The sequence below is a fragment of the Stegodyphus dumicola genome, chromosome 8, assembly GCF_044657685.1.
Source record: "Stegodyphus dumicola isolate Sdum_Otavi_A_Nest chromosome 8, ASM4465768v1".
In the NCBI taxonomy this organism is placed as follows: domain Eukaryota; kingdom Metazoa; phylum Arthropoda; class Arachnida; order Araneae; family Eresidae; genus Stegodyphus; species Stegodyphus dumicola.
Genome location: NC_140775.1, coordinates 185,901,474 through 185,922,936, shown reverse-complemented (window position 1 = coordinate 185,922,936; position 21,463 = coordinate 185,901,474). Strand labels below are relative to the sequence as shown.

At 34.5% G+C, this 21,463-nt stretch overlaps 1 protein-coding gene across 1 annotated transcript in view; it reads right to left on the bottom strand.

Moving 5' to 3' along the window:
* The window catches only part of LOC118189362 (sodium/potassium-transporting ATPase subunit beta-like), a 508,361-nt gene extending 501,310 nt beyond the window's left edge, over positions 1 to 7,051 (bottom strand). The window contains exon 1 of the mRNA XM_085822815.1: positions 6,981 to 7,051. The gene's annotated coding sequence lies outside the window, so the exon portion shown is untranslated. The remainder of the gene's footprint in view (positions 1 to 6,980) is intronic.
* Between the last annotated feature and the right edge of the window lie 14,412 nt (positions 7,052 to 21,463).

The following is a 21,463-nucleotide window of genomic DNA, read 5'->3' as shown; positions in this document are numbered from 1 at the left end:
TGAGATGTGAATAGTTCGTAGATTCGTTCGTTGCCTAGATTGTGCCATTCGTAGATTTTTTTTTTTTTTTTTTAAGTTAAAACATATCTCTGTGTACATGGATTCTTGTCAAATATTTTTGGTTAGAAACTTTACGTTTTCGCTATCTAAATTTTTTGTTTTTGTTTCGGATTTTTAGCTTAAAGTGTATGTTCAAAACGTGGTTTTTGAATTTGCAAATACTGCGTTTTTTAAGGCATTTTAGGCTTAATGTTCGAAATGTAGACAAAAAAATTTAGATAGATAGAAGCGTGGAGTTTCTCGCCAAAAATGTTTGGCGACTTGAGGGCGCATATCAGAGTAGTTCCAAAATCGCTTCCTTCGCACATACGCCACACAAAATTCAAGAGTAAAATCACAAAATATTTAAAAACAGCATATATTTAGAATTCCCTATTAATTGTTAGAAGTTGCCTTACATTTTGTTTTATATCCGCTGTATTATTTTTTGAATATTACACACTCGAGCGCCCAGTCGCTTAAAACAGTTATCATAAAAGAGAAGAAATATATAATGAGTCTAACCAGCGTCTTTCGTAAAAATATTTAATATTTTTAATTAAACATCTCATGATTTAAATGCATTTTTATTTAAACCAAACAAATTAAAAATCAGGAAACATTATTTTCAAGAAATATGTTTATTGCTTTACAATCACTTGGTTATCTACTCAGTAACAGAAACATTGAATTTGAAAGTTAAATATATTATGCATTAACCGCGTATCAAGTCGTTGGTGTGTGGAAGATAATAAGTATAGTATTTGAGGCAGTAACTGCACATTGTTTTCAAATAGCCGAATATTTTAATAAAAATTGAAATATAAATATCTTGTGTTTTGCCCGGAGATATAAATATTTCATTTCGAACCTCTATTTTCGCATCACTTTCAAGTCGATGAGTTCGTTAAACAAAAATTCGATAAATTCGTATACATCTATATATATAAAGAAGAAAGTCTGTCTGTCCTTTAATTACTCAGTCACTACTATAACCAAACTTTCTACAGTTCTTTTATAAGTCCTAGAAAAGGTCGACGATATTTTTTTTCCAAAAATAAAATGTAGCTAAAATCAGAAATATGAATTAAAAACTTGGAAAAGAATAATTTTAAGTTGATATTAACGAAATATTAACTGAAAACTCTAAAAGCGCTAATTTTTGAACTCCTTTTTCCGAATGGCAACAGTCTAGGGCGTTGGAGATGAAAATGCCTTATTTCGAAATGTGGGGTAGAGTAGAATTTAAGGTACCTCTTGTACTCGTATTATGGCGAAGTTGTTTTTTGATTTATCGCCAAGTTGTTGTTTCATTTATGGTAGCCTGAGTAGTTGAATGTTACGGAAACCCTAATGTAACGTAATCAGGTGCATGATTCTGGGAAATTCTGGATCATGGGATGTTTTGTAAGCGTTTTTGTGGTGTGTTTAAAACCGTTTTGATGGATTTGAATGGGTTTGTAGGAAGAAAGGTTCAGATGGTCACTATGTGAAGCGTTCGATCAGAAAGAGTACCTGGTTTGAAAAAAGTCATTTGAGTATGATTGACATTTTGATTTTTACGTGGCTCTGGGTGCACGAAGCGAACTCGAAAATCATGGTAAGTGAATATTCGCTTTTGGTACATGTTTTTCCTTTTTTTATGTTATTTTATTGTTTGGTTTAAAATGTATTTTATTGAGATTATGTATTTTTTGTTTGCCCATGTTGTAGAATTTGGTGCTCCGTTGACTTTATAAGTAAAAATATATCGATGTGTACATCGACAAAGTAAAGGAAGTGGGCAATGCAAGTTTGTGCAGTTCTGGAATTTCTTTTTAAGTGAAAATAGGTCAACGTGTACATGGATAAAGTTAAAAGAGTGCGCAATGCCATTTTTGTGCAATTCGGGGATTTTGTTCAAGTGAAAATAGGTCGACGTGTACATCGATAAAGTCAGAAGAGTGCGCAATACCATTATTGTGCAATTCGGGGGGTTTTTTAAGTGAAAATAAGTGGATCTGTACATGGATACCGAGTTTGTGCAATTGTTTGTCTTGTTATTTTGGCTTTGTGTAGCGGCTATTTTTGGCACAAAAATCGCAGCTTCGCAAGCCAAAATAACGAGTCGAAGAACTGCACAAAATCTGTATCCATGTACCGCCAAAAATCGCCAAGTTTCGCCAAGGGGTACCCTAAACTATACTTTTACCCGAAATGTGTTACTACTGCCCGCTTTCAAATCTAGTCTGTTAATCGAAGGTTAATGAAAAAATTGTAAGTTTTAGAAAGTCTATGTAAAGAAGAATGTCTGTGTGTTTGTTCGCGTTATTGATTTCTGATCAATTATGATATATTTTTTCGCCACATTTAATCAACTAAACTTGAATATAGGTGAAATATTGGATGGAATTTGAGCTTTTAAGACCATTTGACTAGAAAGACGAAAATCATTAAAAACGGCGTGACATTGCTGCGGATATAATGATAGAGAATTAGCTCATTTTTCTATCGAAGTTTTTATGTGGGTTCCATATCGCATCAGACTGAAAAATGTATGACTATGAATAGTATATTTAGATCGTTATTAGAGAGGGATTACAGCAGTATCGTTGTGCCTGTTGTTAAATGCATTACTCTCACTCTAAGTTAACTGCCATCGGGTACTTTCGCTAACATGAAAGAAACCAAAACCAAATTCAGAGTTCAAAATTCACCTTCGATGTGCTCATGTTCTTTTGGAGGACTTCGATTATTAAAAATTCGATAGCTCTTCGTGCCGTCGTTTTTCCAGAGTGAGAGAAACATACCTACAATGCGTTCAGATTCTTTCTTATTTGATTTTTAATAAATTAGCTTAAAAATATGAGGTCGAATTATGTGCAACAATCTTCATCGAAATAATTTTGATGTATACAACTGCTTATGTATGCCTGTATGTGCTCCTACAGTTTTGGCGTACTGAGTTCATATCACCTTACGTGCATGATTTCCGGTAACACTACTTCAAAAGTGAAAACTGTTCTAATGTACGTTCCCGTAATAAATTATTGGCTATACATGAGATTTAATTTCTGAAATTCAATAAACAATAGATATTTTAATGAAAATTAGTACTGTTTAATTATTCGCATAATCCTCCGAAAGGTCGATACGCGAAAGAAATCTGTCAAGCTGCTACTCGGAAGGTAAAAGCCATTTCAAAATGGCGACGCATTAAGAACTCCATAAAACAACAATGAACCAGTAACTTTAAAAAAGCGAGGAGCACTCTTAATAAAGCACTTAGCTTTTCTGAGAATATCATATGCATTTTTTATTTCCGCAGTTGTTTTCCTCATGTACACAGCGATCTGTTTTCGCTTAAAAAACAGATCGCTATGTACATGGAGAAAATATCGCAGAAAAAAAATTTCAGAGAATTGCACAATTTTCTGCTTCGGGCAGAACCTTTAATATAAAAGATTCAGTTACTAAAGTATTTCAGTACTAAAGTCCCATTAGGATTCTGTATAAAAAGTGAAATTGTTTCATAATGAAAAAATAAGGACTAATGAGAAAAAAAAGGCAATCAAATTTGAAGAGGGAAACTCTCCTGCTCGCACTCATAGCTGGGTTGCCATATAAATACATTTTAGCGACGCCATAGATTGCTATTTCTGGGGAAGGGGGCAATTTTGTCTTCGATTGCCTGTAGCGAAAACTTTTCCCTTTTCAGCAGAATATGGATAATCAAAAAGAACTGAATATTTTAATTTAAGAAAAGTCTAATAGAATAATTCTGCTGTATATTATAAAATATATATAAATGCATTTCCACTATGTATAAAAATATTTCCACTACATACAAAGGTATTTTATTTAAAAATATTGTTATATTTTTGGCCATGTCTCATAACTTGCCAATTAAAAAGGGGAAACCTTGCACAATGTTCACATTAAAAACATAAAAATTAAAAGTAAAAATTATGTTAATTATCATAATGTTTTGAAATTTCTCAGTTTTGTGCTCTAAAAAACACTTTGTTTAATATAATCATATTCATTATTAAAATAATTTTGTATATTTTTTAAGTTTCATAAAATTAGTGTTATATTAATTGCAAATAGGCGATAAGTCATGCAAATGTTGCAATGTGTTTATTAGCTGAGAAGGTTCATAGTTGTGCAAGTTATCTATCTATTTCCATTATATAGAGTATTTTAAAGAAGTACCATGTCTGCCTTTCATTAAAAATTTTCAAATTTTATTTACTGTTGCAAATGTTTTTAAGGTATAGACTTTTATAAATATTCAAACTTTGCGGCATTTTAAAGTTTCATCAAAGAAAAAAAGAACTTAACATATTATGAAACCTCTAAAGAATAAAAACTGTAAATTTCTTAAAACTATATTATTATTTATTTAATTAAAGAGAATTATATTATTATTTATTTAATTAAAGAAACCATTTGACTTATTACCTATGATACTTGAAGTGATATTCGAGGTTGAATTTGCTCAACTAAATGCTTTTTTCTAATAATAAAACTATTTTTCTGGAATTTTCCCAATGTAAAAAAAATCGTAATTATTACAATAACTCTGATTATTTTTATGTGGTTTTAATAAACTTGGCTTCTCTTGTTGTTCATGGACCACCAGTTCCCGGGCGGTAATTTTACTGACCATTAATAGTTCAATCCGGATTCAAACCAGACGAATTCTTGCCTGGTACGTGAATACGAGCCAGTTTCCTTTAAAAGGTTCTCCATGAAAGCCACCCTACTCTTAGGCAAATAGCCTTTGATTGATTTAGCGTAATTAAAATAATCAGATCTAATCCAGTGGGTCAATTTCTGAAATTAATTTTTGACCATTTGTTGCCACCGGATATGCCTGAAATTTTTAACTCCATGATATTTTCAAAATTCAGTAGGAATACATTTTTATTTTGTGTTAAATAGTTATCTATCAAAAACCGTTTTTTACAGTCAAACAAATCATAGTACAATTTTGACCTTTATACTGTCGGACAGATCAAAACACAAAATAAATGGTTTTTTAAATCCGCTGAAATTACAATATATATATATCTTGTAATATTCTTTAGCTATCATACGTGGCAAAACCAAAACGGTAAGGCTTCCATTGTATTAGGACATAACCGAATATGAAGGACGTATGGAAGTGATAAGTAGAAAAACATACCAACAACTATTTCGATTCAATTTCACTTCGACACTTTATATTTTCAATTTGTCACTGTTAACAATTCCAGCATTTTACGATTAGTTATGTATGATTAAAGCTAATTAGAAAAAATTAATAATTAGAAAAAATTAATTGATACATTTCAATGTATTTGAGTAAAGCAATGTAATTTAAAATAGAGTTTCATACGTGTTATTAATAATTAGCTTTCAAATTTTAGTAGCAGAAATTTTTCTTGTCAATTATCAACATAACTTGAGGATTTTTGGATTGTAAACTTCGGGAGAAAATTTAAAATAAAAGCTTCTTTTTCAAAGATTATCATCTCCCTTCTAGGTATAGCAAATTTCTTCAGTAAATATAAAATCTGCATTTTACTTTTGGTCTGTATTTTTCTTAATAGCAACTACGCAAAATGTATGCTTAAAAGTGCAGATATTTTTGTTTCTAATTAATTAAAAAACGATGAGAGTTTCGCTAATTGGTTTAATAGAATATTTTTATGATACACTTCCCAGTAATTTTATTAAAAGCCTTTTTCTTTCTGTCCCTCTATTTTTAAGAAATTTTGTAATTTAAACGACCTTAAAATCAATTTTTAATGAATATAAAAATTATCACGCTGAAATCGTAGTCCGAAACTAAAAGCTCGAAGGCTTTTATGTAAAGAAAACTTTTAAATTGGAAAAAGAGTAAAAACTGAGTTATATTGTCAGTATTTTTAAATAAACATTACGATAGTGCATAAAGGCCTTTTTTATGATCTTAGCCTTCGAAATGTAATATTAACGCACTTTTAAATGCGAATTATAAAATTCTACATTCCTGTCAAACAGTTTCGTACGTCTACAAATGAAATAAATGTTTACAAAAACCAATTTGCACAGCAAATTCCTGTGTAAATATGCGTTCAGTAACGAGAAAATTTTTATTTTCGATATCGATTCACATTAATAATCGTTTTCTTGAAGTATCAACTCCGCGGGCAGTTAAGCGATCTTTTCCAAGCTCGTGGTATATCAACAGAGATAGCATCAATAAATCAATACCATTTCCTAACTAGGGTACGTTACAATTGCAGACTTGAAAGAAGTAAGTAACTTATAACCGTTAAACTTACTATCGAATACGCGTATAATGCTTCAAAACACGAAATCATGCATTTCAGAAATATACAATTCTCACAAAATCATGAATCTAAATTTAACCTTGAAAGGAGGCCTTGACCCAGATTTACATTCCTCTTCTGGTATTACATTATGTCAAATCGTAAGCTTTTCGTAGTGTAGCAAAGTCGTTTGTTAAATGTGTTTAAAATTAGCATGCTGATTTTAAACATTGGTCATTAGTAAAACTAATTTAATTTAAAGCTTAAAAGACATATTAAGCTATTTATGTGTCATATGCTGGTTTGATGATTTTAGTGCACAGTTTACACTATGTTTGACGGCTAGGTAAAAACAGACAGTGCTTCATGGATTTGGTATATTAAACAGGAAATATTATAACATATAACTCAGAACTAAGCGGGAAAAAAAACATAAATTTGGCACTTGTTTGGTTGGCAAGGCAACCCATACAGATGCTGCTACGTCATAGCGAGAGATGCGGATGAAATTCCAGCATCCACGAATGCAGATAATGTCCGAATAATTTACGATTTTCGCAGCCACATTTCTGCTTGGAGTGAAGCACCTTTTGTGTTTCTAAATACTGAGACTTTATAAGACTTTTTGTGGCATAAATATAGATACAAGTGGGTACTTACCTTGGCAGAGAAGCCCGATGATATTTGGGAATCGATGTTAAGGGATGCGCTTCGTATGTTGACAATCGTCGAACCTGTTACAGCGCATGCGCCAAGACCTTCGCATTCTCCAGCTACGCAATATTTTGTGATCATTCGAGCTAAAATCTTGAGAGATCGTTTATGCGTGTGTTTTCAGTTTGCTGAAGCGATTAAAGATGTAATTTTTGGGGAAATATTTCATACTTCGCTAGAGTAAATTGGGTCTTTTTTTGTACTAGTGAATTATAGAGAGAGAGTTTATTATAACATTGTATATTTGAAGTGAAGTGTCATGTGTTTTTGCTTTCTTGGTATTAAAACTTCTTTTCCACGTGAAAAAGGTTTTGAGAAGTGTGGAGAAATATTTTTTTCATTAGGCTGTTGCTGAAAAATCTTCTCTTGTTTTCATGTCATTAATTAAATTTATTTTAATATGATGTGTAGTTCAAATGCTATACTAAAACTAATTAAATATAAGTGTTTGAGAAACAGCAGGCAAAAATGAAGAACCCCTCTACAGTGTCAGTATTTATCTATCTATTTATTTATTTATTTATTGTGAAGAATACATAACTTTGTTTCTAAAGTATTACTGATATATTTTTATATTCTTTTCAATTTAACAAAACACTTTTTTTTAAACGAAGTACATTTTATGAATCTTAATTAAATAAACAAACAACTCAAATATCCATGTCTTCGCGAACATACGAAATTAATAAAGGACCTGGCAATTAATGTTCGCCAGGGTTTTGCTCATTATTTACATCTTCTACTACCAAAAGAATACTAATGTCTCTACAGTGGTGCCGGAACTAAAAACAGTTGGTGGATGATGATTCTCCACCACCAGGATTTGGCGATTAGGTCCTCTGATCCCCAGTCGTCCTTTCAAAAGGGGATATATAAGGCATTTCTCCCACCTTCTTCGCCTGCCTTCGTGGGGTAGTGGTCAGCACGCTCGACGCGTTTTCGAGAGGGGTCTGTGGTTCGAGTCCAGGCGAAGGCATTGTTCATTTTTCATATCTCCTGCTTTCAAAATATATCTAATTTCTCTACAGCAGTATCTAAAGTGCATTCATATTTAAACATAATGTATCATATAAGTACACAAAAGAACGTACAGCATTTTGTCGAATTAATTCAAATATTCTATAAATAACAGAAACTATGGAATTAAAAAAAAGCTATTCATGGAAAATCCCGTACTGGTAATAAGTTTTACTATTAATAGGTTTTCATAATAGACTAAACAATAACAGCAACGGGTGAATGAAGAATTAGGTTGACTAGTATTTAAACTACCGCAGTCCTACGGGAGAAACTTGAAATAAAAATCATGAAAAAATAACATTATGTATTAGATAAATTAACCAGTTTTTTTTTTCTAAATCTGATCACTTTATCTTAGTCCAAGAAAGAGCCTTTTCAAGAATGAATCAAAACAAAACAAAAAAAAAAAAAAAAAAAAAAAGAGGAAGTGCTTGAAATGTGATGTTATTATTTCAAGCAATTTATGCGTTTGGGTAAGATCTTTTCATTTGCTCACATGCTCCTATGAAACCAATGCTACAGATTTTTCCAGATCTAAAAATTTGGGTCTTCCGCAAAAATAGAAAATATGAACAATTGATGATGATTAAAAGGACTGTTTCTTTATATGTTGCAATTGATCCCAGTTAACGGAATTGAGTAATTCATGTTACAAATTTCAAACGACACGACTGTTATGATTGCAGGAAATGACTGGTTTCATTTTGCTTAATCTCAATTTCCCGTAACTACTATTTGACATGTTGCCTTGTTTTTAGGCGTACACAATATTTTAAATGCTACATGTCACCGAGCAATTTGTTATCATTTAAAATCTTTCGTTTAAAATTTAAGTTTTTCTCAAAAGCCATTCTACATTATCTTCACGTATGACACATTCTTTTAATGGTTTGTCACACCAACTCCCGAGCGGAAACGTCGCTGAATACTGGTAGTTCGGTATGGACTTCTATTTTAAAATTGGTGAATTATGTAGGGGCAAGCTGCATGGACATTTTCGTGGTTTTTTCCATGTGTAACGTGTGATATGAGCTAGTATCCCTCAGAATGCCTTCATGCCTTTAGAAATTGAAAATGAGGAGAAAATTAATGCAACATATAGAACTTAATAGAATTTTAAATCTATGTAGTTAATTAACAAATCAATGCTACAGATTTTCCCAGATCTAAAAATTTGGGTCTTCCGCAAAAATAGAAAATATGAATAATTGATGATAATTAAAAGCACTGTTTCTTTATATGTTGCGGCCCACCAGCGACCGAGCGGTAAAGTCGCTGAACACTGGTAGTTCGGTCCGAGGTTTGAATCCCGCGAACGGGCTGGCTGCATGGGTGTTTTCGTGGTTTTCCCCATGTGTAACGTATATACGAGCCAGTTTCTCTTAGAAAGTCTTCCACGAAGGCATCCCTCTCCTTAGGCAGATAGCCCTAGTGTGCTTTGCCATAATTAAATACACCAACACCAACTTTATATGTTGCAATATTTTCTTTATATGTTGCAATATTTATTTTTTTATCTTGCTCTTTATATGTTGTTGATCCCAGTTAGCGGAATTCACTTATATTCATGTTACAGATTTCAAACGACACGACTGTTATGATTGCAGGAAATGACTTTTGAATGTCTAAAATGCTTATGAAAAGAAAGATAAATAACTGCATGAGGTTTCCTCTATAAAAATTGTTTAGGTAATCATCAAATTATTTTCTTTCACATTAATAGCTTATAGCGTGCAATCAAATTTTCACATGTATAGCGTGAAGTTAATTTTTTGGATGTCGATTTGTTAGTTATGACGAAAGTCAGTTCCCAAATATGTCAGTATGGGATTTCAGAAACGCGTGTGTGCGATGTTATCGTCTTTGCGATGATCTGTAGGTACTTTATTTTTTACCAAGATATTTTCGAGGACGATGTTTTTAAACTGAAAAATTTTTGAAGCGCTTTATTTTCAACCACGATGCTTTCTCTCTGCGATATTTTCTTCCACGACGTTTTCGCCTTGCGTTTTCTTAGTGATGTTTTCGGCTGTATCTATCTGTAAAATTTTGTTCGGACATCCTGTTTGTTTTGTAGCGCATTGTAGAAGGCTATGAGTGCGCATAGTCCTCAAATAAACCGCAGGCCATTCCGAAACGGCAGTTTTGAGCCCTCCCACCACGTGCCTTTTCGAATAGCTACTCGTTTATCGCACCCCTTTACACTGCATCGCCATTTCTTATCAGTTTTGATATACAACGCCATATCGTGGCCATTAACGCAAATTTTCATAGAAGAAATGACTCTATACTCTTGAAAATATGCCACTGCACTCTCTTCGGCGCTAGGCCAATCCCAAATTCAAATCTTTTACAGTGAAGTAAAAAAGCAGTGCATTTCATCACGCTGAATAAACCTAACTCGCGTAGTCATGGATTACACAATTATTTACGGTTATTGGCGCAGAAGCTAACTTTGGCGATAATATCGGGTTTGGCGAAAATGTTCGATGGGATAACGCCAAAGTATCACTAGTCTTTTTGTAGACTTCCCTAATCTTCTAAAACGTATATGTAGAAAGGTAGGGTTATTTTACTATTAAGTACATTTCAAAATGTGTATATATATATATATATATATATATATGTGGTAGCAGTTAATTCGACACAGCCACCAGAGGGCATCACCTATGCGCCCGCAGCGAGAGCGAGGTGAAAGAGGAGGACGACACATACATAGACAGACATCCATCCCACGCGAAGGTGGTAAGAGGTTGTGTATACGTAAAGGTGGTAACCATAGAACTGTATGTCTCCACGTGAAGGTTGCAACTGAACTGCATATACAGAGGCTGTTCACACATTTTTTAGACGATATATATTGTATTCACAAAACTAAATTACATAAAATTCTTGTGTTTTAAACGTTCCGTTTGACATCCCTTATTATGAACTATCTTTCGACACCGAAAATTTCATGATAATAATGGCTTTTGAAGTGGCAGAAGAGATATTCTATCCCATTCCTCCCGAACAGTTTTCCAGAGTCCTGTTAAGGTTTGAGGACAACGTTTGGATAATGCAGTTTTTAAAAGTCCTAAAGCACAAAAATCCATAGGTGACACATCGGGAGATTTAGTAGGGATATCAGTGAAGGGTATGGCCTTGATACCAGTTTTTTGTTCCATTTCTTTTAGGAAATTTACAGAGGAATTTGATGTCTGACTGCTAGCTCTGTCCTGATGGAGTCTCACAGATGGATGGCACTGTGGGTAAAGCGATGGTATTTCATTCGGAAAAATTGGCAATAAAATATGTTCCTGATAGTATTTGGAGTTAATCTTGATATTTGTTTTCATTCTCTTTATTTTTAACTTGCCATTATAAGAAAAACCAGCAACAATCATGATTCCCTTAGAAAAACTTTCTTCCGATTCTTTGAACCATGTACTTAAATTTTTTCTCCCCTTTTATGATAATAAATGGCTCTTTTTTTGTTAAATCATTTAAATACACCCATGCGTCATCTATTGTGACAATTGTTTTCCATTTTTCTTTGGATAAGTGTTTCTCATATAGAATTCTGCAGCGTGTCCTGCGTTGAGCGATATGCTTTGGAAGAAGACGATGCACATTGCGTTTTTTTGCTTTCTTGGGATTAAAATCAACGTATCATTTTGTTTACAGTGGACACCGAGCATTTTAATGATTTTGCAACTATCCTTTGACTAGGGGGATTTTCTTTTAACATTAAACAACGTACCTTTGCAGTAGTTGTAGATGTCCGTTTTTTCCTTGGATACTTGTTTGGAATTTGTGTCCCACTTGAGGCTCCAATTGGACGCTTTTTTCCTTTCTTGTTGATGATATTACCTACCGACGCTTTAGATATCACAAAACCATGACTTTCACATCGTTGTTGGATAATGGAGTATGCATATTTCTCTTCGGGAAGTGCGTAAATGTAGCCATCGAACCACTGCTTTGTTAAATTCGCCATTTTGAATAAACACAAAGCTTTCAAGCCACAGACGATAATTTTTACTTTTAAAAACATAGTACACTTGCAATTATTCTTTTTCAGCAAACGATTTTTTATTACCGCTTACCAAAATCGTCTAAAAAATGTGCAAACAGCCTCTGTACGACAGCGAGTGCGAGTTGACAGTAAGCTGTTATTTTAAAATCTGCAAGAGTGAAAATGCAGAATCTTGTTTGTATCAAACTGCACTGTAATTTGATTCTGTATGTACCTTATTCTGTTATTTTCATTAAACGTCTGTGGTGTGGAAAACGTTGAAATTGTTATTTACCTTAGGATAGCATCTTCAACTCCCCTACTGCATATATATAAAAAGAAGAATGTGTGTTTGTTCGCGAATAACTCAGTCACTACGACAGACAAACGACAGACAAACAGTCATCAAACTTTCTACAATTCTTTTCTGGGTCCTTGGAAAAGTTGACATCCACTTTTTCTTTTTTCCAAAAACAAAATATGTAAATTCAGAGGTATTAATTAAATGCTCTGAAAACGCTTATTTTTGCATTCATTTTTCCGAGTGGCAAGTCTCGGACGGTGGGGATAAAAATCTGCTCTATTTCGAGAAGTGTTGACACTTCTCGCTTCCAAATAGTAGAAATCGTTAATAAAAAATTTCTTAGTATTATAATGAAATATAAATAGCATAGCTAAACATTAAATACATTATTCAGAATTCCAAAAATTCCTGGCGAGCCATTTCGAGTGTTCCCATCTTCGTATGACTTTAAGCAGACGAGATATTAATTAAAAACTCTGAAAACACAAATTTTCGCACTCATTTTCCCAAGTGGCAACTATCTCGCGGCCCGGGAGATATAAATGCTTTGCTTCGAAAATTTTTCTTACTGCTCGCTTTCAAATCGCAGAGTTTGATCATAAAAATTTTGTAATGTTTATAAAATCTATCCATATAAAAAAGAATGTCTGTTTGTGTGTTTATCGTTTCGTTTGCATTATTGATTTCCGATCAATTCTGGTCAATGTTTTGCCACATTGAATCGACCAAAATCGAATATAGGTGAAATATTAGAAGTAACTTGAGCTTTTTTTACCAATTGATTAGAAAGACGAAAATCATTAAAAATTGCGTGCGATTGTTGCTGATATAACGAGAGAGAATTAGATTACTTTTAGAGAAGGACTACAGCGGTATCGTTCTCTCGGTCGTTAAATACATTACTCTCAATCTATGTTAACTGGCATTTTCTACTTCCGCTAGTATTATAATATTTTGATAGTTCTATAACATGTTTAGAGTTCTTCAACATATTAATAATATTCAGTACTGTTTTGAGATCTTTCTATACTGCTATAAGGATTTGATAATGAAGGTACTAGAACCAAGTTAAAAATTAAAGGATTTTGATTTTTGGCACCTACAAAATGAATAGGTTAATCTTTGGATTATAGTAACTTGTCGATTTTTTGGCGAAACTTTGGCGACCAATCCTGCTACAGCAACCTGCTAGTTTTTTTTGGACGCCATTTTGTTTTCACGAAGTAAAGGCATTTCTTTTTTTTTTAACTCAAATTTTTTTTCAACAATCTGCTAGCCGAATTACGCTAGAACTTTTATGGAACAAAACTGCTTAATCATGACGAAGATTAGGTGCGAAATTGGGAGAAAGTGCAGAATCGCCCACAGCTGGCCGCGTTTTCAAGAATTGCACATACACGGTATCATCCATGTACACGTCGACCTATTTTCACTTAAAGAAACATCCCAGAATTGCACAAAAATGGCATTGCGCACACTCTTGACTTTATCCATGTACACTGCTAAAGTCCTAGCTAGTAACCGTTATAGCCTTACCAAAATGTCGCCAAACTACCTGTTACCATATTCCAAGATTAGCCAATTTAATATCTTGCAACAAAGCTTAGCGAAGTACATGGAATTTGAAGAAAGCTTGTAGAGTCATTAGGTTAATTGGAAGCAGAAAAGAAGAAAAATATGCAACTGCCTTCTCCGGGAACCGAACCACGAATCTCTGAAATACCGACACAGCGTGCTACCGTTAGAACATGAAGGCACGCTAGGAAAGTGGGAGAAATACCTTATATACTCCCCTTTTTAAAGGACGACTAGGGTTTTAGGGGACCTAGTCGTCAAATCCTGGATGCGAAGAATCATCATCCACAACCCTTTTAGTTCGGGTGTCACTTGTAGAGTCATTAGGTTTTTTGGAAGCCGGCGAGATGAAAAATGAGCAACCGCCTTCGCCGGGAATCGAACCACGGACCTCTGGAATACCGGCCCAGCGTGCAGAGCCACTACACCACGAAGGCACGTTAGAAAGTAGGAGAAATACCTTTTATACTCTCCTTCTTAAAGGGTGACTAGGGATTTAGGGGACCTAGTCGTCAAATCCTGGGTGCGGAGAATCATCATCCACAACCCTTTTAGTTCGGGCGCCACTTGTAGAGACATTAGGTTAATTGGAAGCAGAAAAGATGAAAAATATGCAACCGCCTTCGCCGGGAATCGAACCACGAACCTCTGGAATACCGGCCCAGCGTGCTACCGTTACACCATGAAGGCACGATAGGGAAGTAGGAGAAATACCTTACAAGCATTATAAACATTAATTTGCAAGTTTCTAAAATAAGCTATTGTAAGATCTTTGCTTATTTAAGACAAAAGGACTAAGTAAGACCCATCATTCACACGTGAAAACAAACAAGTTGGCGCTGTCAACAAATATAAATTTTAAAGCTCTCACATGTAGAAAGTAAAATAAAGACTACGTTTTTTAAAAAATTTGAGGGTTCTGAATATTTCTTTTTTAACTAAAAGCACTAAGAATGCTCTTTAGAGACTCCATACAATGGGATGCAAACGCTTTGCATTCTTTCTTCGACATAATAATAGTCCATTATGCCTTTCAGTTCCTTTGAAATCTGGAATTCTTTGTTTAATCTGTAAAATATTATACTTTCATTTACTTTCACACAAATATTTTTTTTATTCCCTTGCTAGTCTCTCACTATTAGGAGATGCTTTGATTTTGTTGGGAAAATATGTCTTTAGTGAAACTTTTAATGGGAAAGAAAAACTGTTTGTGCAAGAGAAAATCGAAATCTTTTACAGAAGTTCAACAAGCTCTTTTCGTAACAGATAAAGAAATTCTTTATATGTCAGTATATTAAAAATGCCCGAGGTCCATAAAGTAACTGAGGATATTCCTAAAAGATGTAAGAGATACTTGATAGACGAAAAATATAAGGATTCTCTCTCCAGCCAAAGTGCGGGAAACGTACGCATTGCAGAAAGCGGAATAATTAGCAATTACGTATTTCACTTCATTATTCTTTTCTTTCTGCTTTTGTAAAATAATACAGAATGTGAAAAATTTGGTAATAATTTATGAGAAATTGCACAATATTGTGAATATTAAGTTAGCTATTTATTTGAAATTTGTTTAAATATTTTTATTATCATTATTAATTATTATTAGTGTTTTTTATTAGATAATAACAAGTAGTCGTGGTGATAGTGGGAGTAATAAAGAATTTTTTTTATTGACCTATGTTTTGAATAAAACTTTGTTTCCAATTATCAGATTTAACTATCTCTTCTTCAAGAGCAAAACGTAACTCTTTGCAAAGGTGAAGAAAAATAAAGAAATAAAAGCGAAATCATATAGCCATCATTTGACGATGAAAATATTAATGATGCCGTACGAAAGGGACCATGTCAGAATCCCGGAGAAGGCTTGAATATTCAGAGACGAGTGTTTCAAAACTGAACAGTGAATTAATTGACGTTAATTGAAAGTTGGTAGAGTCATTAGGTTACTAGAGACGTAAATAATATATAGCATCTGTGTGACATGGGGGGTACTCTAAATACGCGCCGAGCCGAAAGTCCTTTTGAGAGTTTGGTAGTAGGTAGAAAGGGATAGGAGACCCTCGTACCCGTCCCGTCGGGGTGCTCCCTCAGGAAACTAGGGGAGGAAAAGAATTAAAGCTGGGCTGCCAACTATAGGGTGGTGAAGGCTTTTGTCAACGACTGGTGTATATGACTCCTTGCCATGATGAATGTGTTGGATTTGTGTGTTTTTGGACAATTAAAACTAGTAAAAACAACAAATTAAAAAAACATGGAATTAAAATTTTAAAGCATTAGGAAGAAAAAGATTTAAATTAATATCATTTTCTAAAGTAGAATTTTTTTAATGCGAAAGGCTTCAAGGAAATTAAGTTCATCAACTTAAGAATCTTTGAAGTTATGCTAGCAGATCGAATAATGATTAAATAACGATAAGTCGAAATAATGATTAAGTGACCAACTATGTCTATCTGTCGAATATTTATTTATATCCTTTTTTCAAAGAAAGGCTTCGTGTTAGCCGATAAGCAATTTCAACTTTGCTTTAGAATTGACTGCATGTATTCATCAACACTGGCAAGTCATGCTTTAAATCCCCCCGCCCAAAATTTTAATCAGAGATGGGTCTTTCCAAATCCAACAGTGAATTTAATTTATAATTAAGAACATTACTTGAAAGTTGGTAGAGTCGTTAGGTAATTTGAGACGTAAATAATATGCAGTGCCCTACCCGGGACTCGAACCTTGACCTCTCGAATACGCGCCGAGTATGCTGCTGTTACACCACGAAGGCATACTGGAAGCAGAAAGAAAACACCTTATATACTTACTCTCGTAAAGGCGACTGGGAATTAGCGGACTCAAACGCCAAATCCTAGTGGTGACGAATTATTGCCCACCACCTTTTAGTTCGGACGCCACTGTAGAGCCATCAGGTCACTCTTGAAGCAGGAGAGGTGAAAAATGTACAATGCTCTAGCCGGGACTCGAACCTGGATCTCTCGCATAGTGTGCTACCGCTACACTACGAAGGCATATTGGAAGGAGGGAGAAAATAAATTAAATTTGCGGAGAATCAAAGGAATATTGTAAATGAGAGAAGAATGAAATTGAGTCACGGTAAGATTGTTCTGGTTGTTTCGAATACCAGAATCTGTTTTATGAGGGCAAGAGCAGCATTTTTCATATCCTTTATCAAGTATCTCGGGAGAAATGTCTGTGTTTAGTAGCAAACGATGACCGCCCGATGGCGAAGTGGTTAGCACGTAGCTCACTTACACCACAGGTCCGGGGTTCCCGCAGCCTTTCATCCCTTAAGTTGTTCGATAAATTGAGTATTAAGTTCGCTGGGGGAATATACACCGGGGGTCCGGCGACAAGCTGACCACTTCCCCGGGCATTTGCTGATTCACTCGAGGGCCCAATTTTTCAGTAATTATTTTTCAATTTATTTTTCAGTAATTATCGAAATCTTCGCTAATTATAAAATATACAGGGGTTGGACAAAAATATGGAAACACCTTTAAAAAAACATGTTTCTTTGCTTAGTATGGTGTAGGAAACCCATTGGCATCCAAAACAGCTTGCAGTCTTCTCGGAATGGATAAATACAGTTCCTGTATGTTTGCCAAGGGAATATTATACCATTCTTCCTGCAAAACGGTGGCAAGTTCAGATAACGATGTTGGCGGTGGATAACGAGAACGCACTTTCCGTTCCAATGTAGACCACAAAGGTTCGATAATATTCAGGTCTGGTGACTGTGGTGGCCAGGGGAGATGGGACGACTCAACCTCGTGCTCAGAAAACCAGTCCTGGACAATGTGAGCTGTGTGAACAGGGGCTTTGTCGTCTTGGAAGACACTATCACCATCGGGGAACAAAGTTTGTACCATGGGATGAACTTGATCGATAAAAATGTTCACATAATTCTTGGCAGTCATGTGCCCTGACACAGTTATCATGGGGCTAGCAGAGAACCACGATATGGCTGCCCAAACCATAACAGAACCCCCGCCATGTTTCACTCTTGGCAACAAGCAGTCTGTATTATAGGCTTGAGATGGCGTTCTCCAGACGTAAACTCGGGCAGAAGTGGGAAACAATGTGAAAGAAGACTCTTCAGACCATATTACTCGCTTCCACTGCTCTATAGTCCAGGCCTTTATGACTTAAACACCACCTTCTCCTGTTACGGGCATTAGCATCACTGATGAGTGGCTTCTCAATTTCAGCACGGCCAGCAATTCCCTGTTTATGAAGCTCCCTTCTAATTGTTTTGGTACTCACAGGGTTCGGTAACACAACATTCATTTCAGCAGTAACTTTTGCAGCTGTGGTCTTCTTATTTTTCGTCACAATTGCCCTTAATGATCGTCTGTCACGATCACTCAGGACACACTTTCGTCCGCGCTGTGATTTAGCAGATGATGTTTTTCCGCTTTTCAAATATTCGGAATAAATCTTCGATACAGTACCTTTCGAAACACTAAACACCTCGGCTACCTTGCTTACGGAAGCACCTACCATACGTGCTCCAACAATTTGCCCACGTTCGAAGTTTGTTAACTCTGACATAATGCAATGACAACCTCACATAATAGTACTCCGACAACAACTAAACTGTTTAGCACATTTACGAAGTTGTAAAGGTGGCGTCAGTATTCAAAAACGCCAGCGCCACCTACATATTTCATTAAAATCAATCTTTCTTTTCAAACATGCATTTCACAAGGTGTTTCCATATTTTTGTCCATCCACTGTACAAAGGTTTTTATACAATATACTTTTGTTTAAAATTGATATGATAATTTTTGAACTCAAAATTGATAAATATTTATCATGCAGTCGTATGAAAACGGCAGATTAAACAGTTCTTTTTACAAAATTCGTCTACAATTTTATATCATGAATAAAAAAAAAGTGTCGACCTCGATAATAATATTTATTACAAATATATTTAAGAATTTATTTAGAGCGCCGCATGATTGTATTATTCGAGACGTAACATTTTAGATGAATTTTCCTGAGAGAATTGTTTAATTCCCTCTTACCGTACAAATGTATGATAATTTCTTTTTTCCGTTTTGAGGTCATTAGTTATCATATGAATTTTAAACAAAAGCTTATTACAAAAAACCTTTTTTAATTGTACTTTATTTTATGCTTTTTAGTTTTCATTTGCACTTTTCACAAAAATTGAATTAAGCACAAATCAGTAAGTCATTTGTACGATTTTTGAAAAAGTAATTGCAAAGATATCCGTACAAGCGATAAGAATTATATGATGTAATTACATCATAACCTTGAGCGTACTGTGCCTGCAAGCGATGGGACACCAGAAAGAACTTATATTTCTCCCTCTCCTGTTCGAGATTCTAATTCCTCACTTTTGATCGGGACTGTACTGTTTTTTTTTTAAGTTAATGTAAAAAATCGCCCTATTAATGTATTTTATGATTCTACAGCCACCGAACCTGGATTGTAATCAGCGATGCTGACTACCTTACCGGATGGCCTGAGTTCGAATCTCGGAGAGGTCGGGGATGTATGTAAATGTATAGTGTCTGTGTGGCATCGGGGCACACTTTATGGGGCGAGCCGAAAGTCCTCTCGTGAGGTTCCGGGTAGAGGATTAGGAATGGGAGTCCCCCGGAGTGCTCTCCGTCAAAATGGGGGGGGGCGAAACTGAGGAAAGTCGTACTGTTCAAGGTTCTTCCCAATGCCAGGCGCAATCGTCCTCTACTTGCCACAATGAATTTCGTGGATGCGTTCTGATGTTTCTGGTAGAGAAGGAGATAAGTCACAACAACAATAATTCTTCATTTTAAAGAGCGCGAAATTTTTTTTATAATTTGCGAAAATTTCAAATCTCTATATCCGATACATTTTTAGATGTTTAAATTTTAAAATCATACACTCCGAATAGTTGAAAAACTTTCACGATTTTCGTAAATTCGCTAGAAATCTGAAAGTAATTTAAAATTTTTGTGGCTGTTCAGCTGCTTTAGGATTGAGCATCTCGCCTGCATGCAATTTGAGATTGAGATCATTAAGTTATTAAATCACTACTTAAATCATACTGCCATCATCTCGGTGTATTTTTTTTTTTTTTTTTTTTTTACTCAATTTGGTAATTTTTTTAGCCCAAAGGGCTATTAATGTCAAAGGGCATTTTGCATCGTTTCACTTTCTGCGTCGGTTCATTTTTCAGACTGTTGCCACCGAGTATTATATTTAAACAAACTAAATAATGAAGAATTTGCATGAATGTTTCTTGTATTTTGGAAAAACGACCGCACCTAGAGCCACTCAATTTTGAATAATGTAGTCCTCCAACCGAACATAGACACTTAGGAGAACATAGACATTACCATATTTCTAATCCCATATTTGTTTTGTTATCTATTTCGAATTTTGTAAAACTTTAAAGCTTTCAGATTTTCTTTTCCTTTTTTTAATTAGACTCATCAGTAAAATTTCTTAATCTAGGAGATTTTCTACTAATCAACTTTAATAAAATATTTCTTTCCCTAAGTCATAGTTAACAACAACAAAACAAAACAAAAAAAAAGGGGGGGGGGAACTTTCCTTCTGTTGCAATTAGTTTAAGGGGTATCAGAAACCCCTATACCGACAATGTTAAATTGGCCATTTTCGATGTACCTTTTCTCAAAATCTGCTGTAGATAAAAGCTTGAAATTTTTTCTGTAATTAAAGTATACCTATCTGATTATACTGAAATGAGCTTTAGAAACATTTTGAATTTTAGAGTAAATTACAGGATATTTAAATAGGCATAGTAAAATTTAGCACTTTTCTCACACAAAAAAATTAAAAAATTTTTTTTCTTTCTAAGTTTATTGCAATAAGCTCATTTCAGTAAATATTGGGAAACCTAATAAATAAGCTATAAAAATTTAGATACCTGTAAGCAGTAGTTCCTGAGAAAAGGCACATCGAGTATAAAAAAATCACGTTTGGAGAAAAACGCGTTTTTATGTAAAATTCCTCATTGATCAAAGCAGTAGATGACAAATTATAACTAGATATTTTTACAGTTCTAATTTTCATAGAGATTAAAGAATGATATTTTTAGAAAGATAGAAGTGTTTCAAATTATTTACGGAGCCAATGAGTAAAAATTAATCAAAATAAGAATTTTAGATTCACTTATCTGTATGCCTGGATAACAGGCGAGCGACAACAAGGTGGGGAGGGAGCGAAACATATAACTGGACACGAAAACGATAAAGTCCTGATGAATAACCAGCTTTAACCGGACTCCACTGGATCTGGGCGTCTTGTGCGAGGCTCTCGTGTGGACGCACCAACTAGCCAACTCTAGATAAGGGTGGACGGGGTGCTGCACTGATTAACCTAATGGCCAAGGAACAGTGCCCACGTCCTCCGTCACTTATCGCTTAAAACTAAGTTTTCTAACACTGCCATCCCCATTATTTTTCAAACAATGAGAACTGTAAATTTTCGTTAAATAAATTACTGTAACTGAAAATCTATTGAAATTAGAAGTGATCTTAAATTAAGGAGCTA